Here is a 12,037-nt window from a genome sequence, read left to right on the forward strand (position 1 = left end):
CCTAGCGAAAACACAAAAGTATTGTTAGTCAGTCTTTCTAAAGATTCGCTTGACCAATTAGTAAATACAGAGCCATTCTGCTCTTTAATCTCTCCTGGAGGTTTTTCGAGGTAAAGCAGAATCGAGTAGAAATTCATTAGCGGCTGCAATATAATGAAATAAACCAGTGCCATACCACACAGTATCATCATGACCGCTGTCCAGTTTCTTGTTGTTATATAATGAATACTTCGATTTAGAAAGAAACACCAACACAGATATGGGATCAGCGAGCACAATGTAGAAAATAACTGATACAACTTTTGCCATAACATCTTTAAATCAATGTAATTCACTTTGCCTTAATACCACTAAAACATATCCGAAGCAGACGCGCGAGTATCACAACTCTATGAGTTGGCACCGTGCCAAGAAAATTGAAAGGTACGTCAGAGCAGTAGAAAAGCCAAAAATCTCCAAATTTACCCCTTTCTCTTGCCCCACGTTGGACGCCAATTATCTGTCGAGGGTTAAGATTGCGTGCGGGGTGACAATCAAACCCTGGCAGATGTATTGTTAACCTCCTCTCCCCCCCACTTCCCCCTTTTGCCCCTCCCTCTCTCCCCTTCCCACTCAGGACAGGCGATCGGGAGGGAAAGAAGGACAGAGAGAAGAGAGTTGGAAAAGTTAAAGATGTTTTACTAATGCTACTAATAAGAACAGAGAAAATAATACAAAATATACAAAACCAATCCTCTAAGTCTCAGCAACTGCAGAGCCAGCACCCAAAGTCCTGGATTGGACACTGCAGCCAACCGGAGCTGGATTCAGTCTGTCACTAGGCCTCAGTTCTCAGGGACGACCAGCAAGATCCTCTCCTAATGTCAGCCACGAGGAAAAAAGGGTCGAGATCCTCGTGATCTCCCACTTTATATGAAGTATTCACGTGAATGGAATGTTATACACCATTGGTCAGTCTCTCGGTCATCAGTTTTCTCGTTGCCCCTCTCGCGAGATGTCCATCCGTGCTTATCAATAAGTTTGCATTCCATTGCTAGGTTTAACCAAAACATGTGTTGCGTTCTCCAGGAAAATGCAGCTAATATGAAGGCTTTAGCTGACAGGCAAAAATTCACTAAAAGAGAAACTTGTTTTTAACAAAACCAGGACAGAGCATTAGTGACTCAAAACTTAAACTTGAACTTTGGGACGATATAGGGCAGAAATTATGGGATAAAGTCAGCAATGGAGATAAAGAAGCTAAATCATTAGCAACTGCATGGAAGCTTATAATTACCGTCTTAAAAGATCTTAAGGCTGAACGGTCTGCTGCTGCCGGAATTTTTGCAGCGTTGCAGCCTGATAAGTATCCTGAAAATCGCTATGAATCTTACCTAGTTCATGTTTTCAATGTCCTCCCTACTCCATCCCCTGCTGTGCCTTCGGCACCCCCGATGGTTCAGCAGTCTGGGGCGGGGGGAGGAAAGATGCCGAGCAGGTGGCCTCCTGTACCATTGCCCAACACTGATGAGAACAGCAAGTCCAGAGGATTGGAGTCTTGATCAAAGAACCTGTGAAAGCTGAGAATGTTAAAGTTGTAAACCTGTGTACTATCAGTTCTTTTTACCAATTTGTATCTGCCTCTACCACCTTTTAACCCTCCAACTTCCACGAGAGAGCAGAAGGAGTCACTGGTTGTTGTTTGCAGTTCTTTCTTTGTGACATTGTTTATGTGGATACACTGTGGGCCTTCTCCCCGCTTTTCCCACTCGTGCTGCAAGCAGCCCCGTGCTTCCCCTCCCTTCCTCCCTCCCTCTTCTCATGGTTTTTACTTACGAGATGGTGTCAGTAATGATTGTTTTCAGTCGTGTTTTTAAGAAATCGGTATTGGGAGGTGTTCTATAACCTAGGACAGCACTTGGAAATATGAGAAAGGAAAATCTTGTGAAATATTATGATCAATGGTGGCTGCTGTGTAAGTTAGATGAATGGGAAAAGTGGTTGGAGGATAGAACCTTGAAGTATAATACTTTGTTGCAATTAATGTTGTTTTTAAGGCGAGAAGACAGGCCAGCCAGGCGTGGTGGCGGAGTCACTCTTTACGTGAGAGAGCAACTACAATGTATTGAGTATTGTCCAGGCTCGGATGAGGAACGAGTTGAGAGTCTATGGGTGAAAATTAAGGGGCAGGCTGGCAAGGGTGATACTATTGTGGGTGTCTATTATAGGCCACCAGATCAGGGTGAGGAAGTTGATGAGGCCTTCTACAGACAGCTGAGAGCAGCCTCAAAATCACAGGCCATGGTTGTGGTGGGGGATTTTAACTTCCCTGATGTTTGTTGGAAGGACTACTCAGCCAGCCATCCACAGTCTAGGAGGTTCCTCCAGTGCCTTGATAACTTTCTGATGCAAAGGGTGGAGGAGCCGACTGGAAGAGGTGCACTGCTGGACCTCATCCTCACTAACAAGAAGGGTCTGGTTGAAGCGGTAAAGGTTGAGGGCTGCCTTGGTTGCAGCAACCATGAGATGACGGAGTTCAGGATCTTGTGTGGCAGGAACAGGATAGCAAGCAGAATTGCAACCCTGGATTTCAGCAAGGCAAACTTAGGCCTTTTCAGGCAATTGCTGAGGGAAATCCCATCGGTAAGGCTGCTTGAAGGTAAGGGGGCCAGAGATAGTTGGTTAGTGTTCAGGGACTGTTTCTACCGGGCACAAGATCAGAGCATCCTGACACGTAGGAAGTCAAGGAAGAGAACCAGGAGACCTGCGTGGTTAAAGAGGGAACTGCTGGGTATGCTCAAGTGGCAGAGGAGAGTTTACAGATCATGGAAGGAGGGGCTGGCCACTTGGGGAAAATATGAGGCTGTTGTCAGGGGATGTAGGGAGGCAACTAGGAAAGCTAAGGCCTCCTTGGAAGTAAACCTGGCGAGAGGGGTCAAGGACAACAGGAAGAGCTTTTTCCAATACATGGCAGATAAAACTAACACCAGAGGCAATGTAGGCCCACTGATGAACGGGGTGGGTGCCCTGGTGACAGAAGATACAGAGAAGGCAGAGGTACTGAATGCCTTCTTTGTCTCTGTCTACTCTGCTGGAGGCTGTCCTGAGGAGCCCCGTACCCCTGAGGCCCCAGAGGAAGGCAGGACAATGGAGGAGTTTTCCTCGGTTGATGAGGACTGGGTTAGGGACCAATTAGGCAATCTGGACATTCATAAATCCATGGGTCCAGATGGGATGCACCCGCAGGTACTGAGGGAGCTGGATGAGGTCATTGCTGGACCTCGCTCCATCATCTTTGCCAAGTCCTGGGAAATGGGAGAGGTGCCTGAGGACTGGAAGAAAGCAAATGTCACTCCAGTCTTCAAAAAGGGCAAGAAGGAGGACCCAGTTAACTATAGACCAGTCAGCCTCACCTCCGTTCCTGGGAAACTGATGGAATGACTTAGCCTTGGTGCCATCTCAAGGCATATCAGGGATAAGAGGGTCATTAGGGGCAGTCAACATGGCTTCACCAAGGGGAAGTCGTGCTTGACCAACCTCATTGACTTTTATGAGGACATAACAAGATGGGTGGATGATGGCAGAGTGGTGGATGTGGTCTACCTTGACTTCAGTAAGGCATTTGACACAGTCTCCCACAGCAGTGCGGTCTGGATGAATGGGTAATGAGGTGGACTGCGAACAGGCTGAAGGGAAGAAACCAGAGAGTCATGGTCAATGGGGCGGAGTCTAGTTGGAGGCCAGTATCTAGTGGAGTGCCTCAGGGCTCAGTACTGGGGCCTATATTATTCAATATATTCATCAATGATTTGGACGAGGGAATAGAGTGTACTGTCAGCAAGTTTGCTGATGACACCAAGCTGGGAGGAGCGGTTGACACACCAGAAGGCTGTGCTGCCATCCAGCATGACCTGGACGGGCTGGAGAGTTGGGTGGGGAAAAATTTAATGAAATATAACAAGGGCAAGTGTAGAGTCTTGCATCTTAGTAGGAACAACCCGAGGTTCCAGTATAAGTTGGGGAATGATCTATTAGAGAGCAGCGTAGGGGAAAGGGACCTGGAGTTCCTGGTGGACAGCAGGATGACCATGAGCCAGCACTGTGCCCTTGTGGCCAAGAAGGCCAATGGCATCCTGGGGTGTATTAGAAAGGGGGTAGTTAGTAGGTCAAGAGAGGTTCTCCTTCCCCTCTACTCTGCCCTGGTGAGACCACATATGGAATATTGTGTCCAGTTCTGGGCCCCTCAGTTCCAGAAGGACAGGGAACTGCTGGAGAGAATCCAGCGTAGGGCAACAAATTTGATGATTAAGGGAGTGGAGCATCTCCCTTACAAGGAAAGGCTGAGGGAGCTTGGTCTCTGTAGCTTGGAGAAGAGGAGACTGAGGGGTGTCCATATTAATGTTTACAAATATGTAAAGGGTGAGTGTCATGAGGATGGAGCCAGGCTCTTCTAGGTGACAACCAACGGTAGGACAAGGGGTAATGGGTTAAAACTGGAACACAAGATGTTCCACTTAAATTTGGGAAGAAACTTCTTCTCAGTGAGGGTGACAGAACACTGGAACAGGCTGCCCGGGGAGGTTGTGGAGTCTCCTACTCTGGAGGCATTCAAAACCTCCGTGGACGCCTTCCTGTGTAACCTCATCTAGGTGTTCCTGCTCCAGCAGGGGGATTGGACTAGATGATCTTTTGAGGTCCCTTCCAATCCCTAACATTCTGTGATTCTGTGAAGAGCAGGACAAAATAAATCTCTACAAGAGATGATTAAATCATTTCAGACAGTTTTACAGGTGGAACGGTTTGAACTTCAACAAGCTGAGAATTAACTGATAACACACAGGTCATAGAAAACTTGCTGAACTCTGCAAGATGCTTTCCTCATTAACCTGTTTTCTTTGTAGGTATCTGTTTAAGCATATTACAGTTTAATAGGTCTTTGTCTGTTATGTGGTACAGTAAGTTCATAGACTGTTAAATAACGAGAATCCATGGACTCAAAATGTGCGTTTTGTGATAATACAGAAGATCATGAGTAATTTAGTTATTTACTGCGTGAATGTGATGGTAAAATTTTGTGTGTGGTAGCTGTTACTTTTCTTTCTAGCATGCTAGCTCTATTCCAATATCCAGACTTGCGCAACTCTGTGATAGGCTGTGTCTCATCTCAATGTGCTGGATTTGGCTCTTCAGTATGCACATCAAGTAAAGAATCCTGCTTTTGGGATAGCAGTTGTAGCACACCAGATGAGACACTAATAAAAGCCTTGCCTAGTCCAGCTTGCTGTGGCGGCGTGGGGGCAGGTGCCCATTGGGCTCCAGCGCCCGCTGACCTGTTTTGTCAGGGAGACCCAGCGGTGCCTCTGCCTGGCTGAGCAGTAAGCGGCCCAAAGATGCAATGCAAAAATTGAGATATTGTCTTGAATAAGTGTAACTGTGATCCATCTGCATATTTGAACTTGATATTTGGTTTTCATATCTGAGTTCAGCATTTTAATTTGCATATTTCTATTTGGTACCAAAAGAATTTTGTTTGGGGAGATGATTACAAAATGGGAAAAGTTTCCACTGCTAAAATACCACCTTGCTCCCCCTTAGGATGCATCCTTACACATTAGAGTAATTGCTTATATTGTTACCTAGTAATTTTGAGACCAGAAAAGAATTTAAATTGTTAAACTCTGATTTGCATTGAAAGCAAAAAAACAAACAAAACAAACAAACAAAGAAGAAACCACAAACCAAACCAAAAGAAAACTCCTAAATGCTATGATGGATGTGAACTTGGTATTGTATGAGGTTGTATTTAAAAGTTGCTAGAATATGAACTGATTTAGGTCTAGGAAAATGGAATAATGGATTGATGTTTAAGATACTGTTTTTTGACATCTGTAAATTGTAAAAGGTAAATGGGGCTGAGGAATGTAACAACTGTTGAGCTAATTGGAGTTGCGTATAGAGGGTTTTATGTTTGGAATGAAATGGGAAAACAAAAAAGCAAATTATCCCAGGCCTGTGCTTGAACATAAATTTCAGGCCTTTGTCAAGCTACAAGATAAACCCAGCTCATTGTAACTGAGGAGTTTGCCAGAGCCTCCCAATTCATACCAGTGATTACGCCACCTGCATGGCCTTGGATATATCTAAACTGCAGCAAGAAGTTTTTTTAAAAAAAAAAAAATATATATATATATAAGGAAAAAGATAAGGAAAAAGCTGGTTGCCCACTGCTAAGCAGAGAAAGGGGGGCTTTATTCCCTCCTCGTCCTTCTTTTTTTTTTTCTTGGAGTGTTGTCATCCATCCTTGTTGTGGCACTGTGTTGCTTCTCAGCTTTGAATCAGGAGTTGTTGGTGCTGTTTCTTTTTGCTTCAGTCTTGTTTCTTAGGTTCTGGCACATCTGGGGAGAGAGCTCATCATTTTACCTCCTTGCTGAAGTCAGTCTTTTCACACTGGTCAGCTTTGGGGGGTCAGAGTGCTCAGTCTTGCTCTGGGTCAGACTGGTACTAATTTGGGTGTGGAATGGAGCCAGGCTGGTTTTATGTGGAGTTTGAACTGATTTGTTTTCATGCTGGGCTGGAGGTCTTGCCATCTCAGATGGGGGTGAGCGGGAGGTTTTATTCCCCCCCACCCCCTCCCCCCCAGCAATGTTACTGCTAGAGAACTGTAATACTGCATGAAGGCATCTGAGGATTAAATTTAAAGGCATCACCAGTGGATCCATAGTTCTAATGAAGCTGGGAAATTAAAGCAAAAATGTTTTTTAATAGACTTATTCTGTGGTAACTACTTGTAAGAGACTTCTCAGTATATTCACCGTGCTAGTTTTTGAGGTCATGGGAGAGAATGAAAGAAAGGCCTTTTTTTGAGACCAATGGAATGCCAAATTTGGAACAAAGTTTTACCATATGAATTCTTGTATTTGCCAGAAAGCCCTATACGTCTCTTGGGTCAGGATTCATTAAGTAAATTGTAAGCTCAAATAACGTTTTCTGAGAATTCCGTTTAGTTGCATGTCCTACAAGAAGCTGCTTGGATGGTGCAGATCTGCTTGCTTCAAGTGAGAAATCTCCAAGGAAATTTTGAATGCTGTATTTCCACTAGTATCTCAACAGATTCTGACAGAACCCAACAGGGCCTGACAGAACTCGACAGAGCCCACCAGGAACTGACAGAGCATGAACGGGCCTGCCAGAAACCAACACTCTGTCAGTCTCCTTTGATCCCTGTCGGGGAGCCTGACAAAACCTGACAGGGATTGACAGAGCCCTGCAGAGCCAGACAGAGCCTCACAAAGCCCAACAGAGCCTGACAGATCGTGACAGAGACAGACAGAGTCTGAAAGGGGCTTACAGAGGCCCACAGGTCCTGACACAAGCCATCAAAGCCCGACAGAAACCAACAAAGACCGACAGTGATCCAAAAGGCCAACAAAGCCCAACACTGCCCAACAACACTTGATAGGGCCTGACAGAGCCCAACAAAACCTGACAGAGCGTGAGTAGGCCCTACAGAGTCCGACAGAAGCTGACTAAGCCCGGTAGAGCTGATCACAGCCCAAAATAATAGCCTAAAAGACCTGGGCAGAGGTTGACAAGGCCCGACAGAGCCCGACAGGGCATGGCACACATTAACAGTGCCCTACATGCCCTACAAAGCTTGAGAAAACCCAGCAGATCCTGACAGGTCCTGACAGAGTCCGACAGGACCTGACAGATTCTGAGAGAACCTAACAGAGGCCGCAAGAGTCTGATAGAGCCCAACAAAACCCGACAGAGCCTGAAAGGGACTGACAGATCCTGACAGAACCCGAGAGAGTTTGCCAGAGACCGACAGAGCCTGTAAGAGCCTGATAGAGCTCAAATAAACCCGACAGAGCCCAACAGAACTCGACAAAGCTAGACAGAGCCCGCCAGGGCACGACAGAGCATGACAGAGTCTGACAGATATTGACAAATCTTGACAGAGCCCAAAAGAACCTGACACAATCTGAGAAAGCCTGACACAGTCCTAAAAGGGCCCAACAAAGCCCGACAGAGACCAAGAGGGTCTGACAGATCCCAGCAGAACTCGACAGGGTTGGACAAATCCCCACAGCTCCTTACAGTACACTACAGAGTTCAGTAGGGCCTGACAGAGTCCGACAAAGTGCAACAGAGACTGAAAGAGCTCAACAAAGCTTGCCAGAGCACGACAGGGCTTGACACAGCTTGAGAGAGCCTTACAGATCACGACAGAACCTGACAGAGCCCAACAGGGCCCAAAAAGCTTGAAAGAACCCAACAGCGCCCAATGGAACCTGAAAGACCTCGACAATACCCAACAGAGTCCGACAAACCTTGACAGAGCCTGACAAAGCCTGAATAATTGCAAGAAAGCCTGACAAAGCCTGACAAGGCCTGACAGAGCATGACAAGGCTTTATAGAGCCTGAGAAAGCCTGGTAGGGCAGAAAGAGATCAAAGGAGCTTGGCAGAGACTGACAGCACCTGACAGAGCCCGAGACTAGACCGACAAATCTAAACAAAGTCACAGAGAGACCGACAGGGCTTGAAAGAGTCTGACAAAATCTCACAGGGATTGACAGAGCCCTACAGAGCCTGACAGAGCCTGAAAGAGCTTTACGGAGCCTGAAAAAAGCATGGTCCGGCAGAAATAGCCTAAAAAAGCTTGACAGAGCCTGACAGAGATCGACAGATCTCGGCAAAGCAACACAGATACTGACAGAACCTGAAAGAGCCTGAAAAAAACCTGACAGGGATTGACAGAGGCCTACAGAGTCTGACAGATTGCGATAGAGCCCTACAAATCTTGACATCACCTGACAGAGACTGATCGTGCCTGAGAAAGCCCGGCAGAGTCTGACAGAACCTGATCGAGCCCAGCAGAGCCTGACAGAACCTGATAGAGCCCGGCAAAACCTGACAGAGCCCAACATAGCTCGGTAAAGCTTGACAGAGCCCACGAGGCCTTGAGAGAGCACTACAGGGCCTGCCAGAGCCCAACACAGCTCAACAGGTTTTGACAAATCTTGACAGTGCCTCATAGCGAACGATATAGCCCGGTAGGACCTGACAGAGGCTGAAAAAGTGCCAGAGAAGGCCTGACAGAGCATGACGAGGCTTTTACAAAGCCTGAAAAAGCCTGGTAGGGCAGAAAGAGCCCAAAGGAGCTTGACAGAGCCTGACAAATTTTGAGCGGCGGAGGAATACGCAGGTCGACTCAATATGAGTGATAAAGCATAGTTCGATTTATTAGCCCGAATAGCATATACTTATACAGTTCATGATAATTATGCATACCTGTCACCTACTAATTGGCTTAAGTTCTAACAGTACATTTGCATGGTCCTCCTACTTGCAGCTGCTAGCTATGCTTATTCTACATTGTAGTGCTGTTGAAAGCTGTTTGTGAAACTCTGCCAAGGTCTCAGTGACCTTGCTGATTTTACTGAAACAGTCAGCGGTTCCCACCGCGGCCTAACCTTACTAATTGTGCTAAAGTCTTCAGAATGGGCTCTGCTCGTACAACCGGTCCGCAGATCCATGTCCCCCATTTCCAAGCCATTCTCCAACAACAAATCATGACACAGATTGACAGTGCCCTATATGCCCCCAAAAAGCCTGATACAGCCTGATATGGCCCAACAGATCATGACAGAGCCTGAAAGAGCCTGACAGACCATGCCAAGGCCCAACAAAGCCTGAGAGAGCCTGATAGAACCTGACAGACGACAACAGAACCCAACAGAACCTGACAGGGTCTGACAGATCACGCAAAGGCACAACAAAGTCTGTCTCTGGGCTGCTAGGGCCCTGCTAGGGCTCTGTCAGGTTCTGTCGAGATATGTAAGGCTCTGTCAAGCTGTGTCAGGCCCTGTCGTGCTATGCATTGCTTTGTTGAGATCCTTCAGGCTCTGTCGCATTTTATCAGCCTCTGTCAGGCTCTACTGAGTCGCGGAAATGACCTTACAACCCTTCAGATAGTTAAGAAGGTATGTATTTACATATTCATTTACGGCGCCGGACACACTGTAAATCATTTCACCTGATACATGCATAAAATTACAGTAGCTGTGAGCTTGGTTAAATGCAGTAAAGTGTTACATATTCGTGAAAGTTTTAGGAACGCCTATGCATTTTCATAACCTGTCCCCGAGAAGGCGAGGAGACCATTTCCATAGTCTACACCTTCTGTTATCTAGTTCACCCAAGGATGCAACAAGGATGCACCCAAGGATTTTTATCTTTGCAAGGTGTCAGCAAACTCCTGTTTCTCATACAATAAATTACACAAAGCTAAGCAAGGCTAAGCAATAGGGATCTGGGTTAAAGGGTTAGCTTTCTAAGTGTTAGCTCTCTAACTGTCTTTAAGTGTTAGTTCTTTAAGTATTAATTAGTTAATTGTTAATTCCCAGTATCATTCCCCCCTTTTCTAAGAGGTTAGTAAATTCTTTTACTAATGTGATGATCCTTTATCTATGTTTTCTCTGGCCACAGGTAACAATGCTACTTCTACCTGAGAAAACCCATCTCTATTCTCAAACAGACTGTTAATGTTAATGCAAAAGTCAGGCTCCCGGTGTTTGTCTACTGCGCTGCTAAGCTCTTTTGGGGCAGCTGGCGACCATATGGCTGGTGCTCCGGCAGCAACGGCATCTTCTGGGTTGCAACGGGAACTTGCACTCTTTGGTGTAGTGACCCCGCTCACTGCGCTTGTAGCATTTGTCTTTTCTTCTGGCTTTCATTTTGCGAAGGTACTACATGCCATCCGGGCCGGTCACCCAGAAGGACCAAAAGGACCAAAGGGACCAAAAGGTCACTCAGAAGGTCCAGAAGGACCAAAACATGTCAAGGTAGACACAACCAAATTTCTTTGATAGAATTTCAGAAAGGTTTTGGTTAATTACTACAAACTTAAACTCTGTTTTGCAGAACTGGGCAATGTAATATACATACTCTGGTTGGTTTGCTTCCAGAGCACCAATTTAAAGGGTCCCCCACGGTTTTATTCAGATCTTGCCCATGCCAATTTTCATCCCACCCGTGTGCTAAGGCTATGATCATAAGAAATACAATTTTCCAGGTTGCACCTGGATTACCCTTCATGGTGCTTTGCAGGCTTTCCTCACTATAGAATTATGGATCCGGGTGTTCTGTTCTTTAATCTTGATAGCAGTAAAAGATGTCAAGAGGACTTGAAATGGACCTTCCTATTGTTGTTCCAAAGTCCTTTTCCGCAAGAGACTTCACATACACATAATCTCCCAGTTGGATGTTATAAACTGGCACATCCAAACCTCTACTCTGAGTTCCAAACATGTTTCCCAATTTTGTTAAGTTGTTTATCCAACGCTACCATATAAGAAGTCATAATTTCGTCCCCTACTTGTGCAGAGGTCCAGATTCCATCACTTCATGGCTAGTAGTTATAGCATAACCAGCATGCCTTTCACTGTTCAGGATATTGCTGCTTTCATCCATAAAGCAGTTCTCAGTGTTCTCCATAGGACTGTCCTTTAGATCTGCTCAGCTGGAGTTTGTTGCTTCCATGGTTTCCAGGCAATTATGATGAACTGGTTTTCCAATGTGACCACCGACGAAAGAAGCTGGATTGACAATGTTAGTGACGATGATTTAGCCTGATATTTGAGAAATCTTTGTGGGGAAAGCCAATGTCCCCCTTTTGCTTCTAGAATTGTAGACACCGTGTGAGATACTAGCTCAGTCATTTCCTGACCCATTTTGTGGGCGTCCTGTGTGTTCAGTAGCACTGCTGTAACTGCCTCTAGGCATCCAGGCCACTCCTTTGCAGTTGTGTCTAACTGTTTGGAGAAATAGGCCGCTGCTCGTTGGTACGGGTCAAGATCCTGTGCCAGTATACCCAAGGCTATTCCCTGCTTCTCGTGAGAGAATAGAAAACATGTTTTACTCACATCTGGGAGTCCTAAAGCAGGTGCTGTCATCAAAGCCTTACCAAGTTCTTCAAAGGCTCATGTAGCTCCTTTATTCCATTGCAGGTGTTCCTGATCTGTGGCTTCTAGTACATACAATGGCTTGACAAG

This window comes from Patagioenas fasciata, chromosome W (assembly GCF_037038585.1).
Source record: "Patagioenas fasciata isolate bPatFas1 chromosome W, bPatFas1.hap1, whole genome shotgun sequence".
Classification (NCBI taxonomy): domain Eukaryota; kingdom Metazoa; phylum Chordata; class Aves; order Columbiformes; family Columbidae; genus Patagioenas; species Patagioenas fasciata.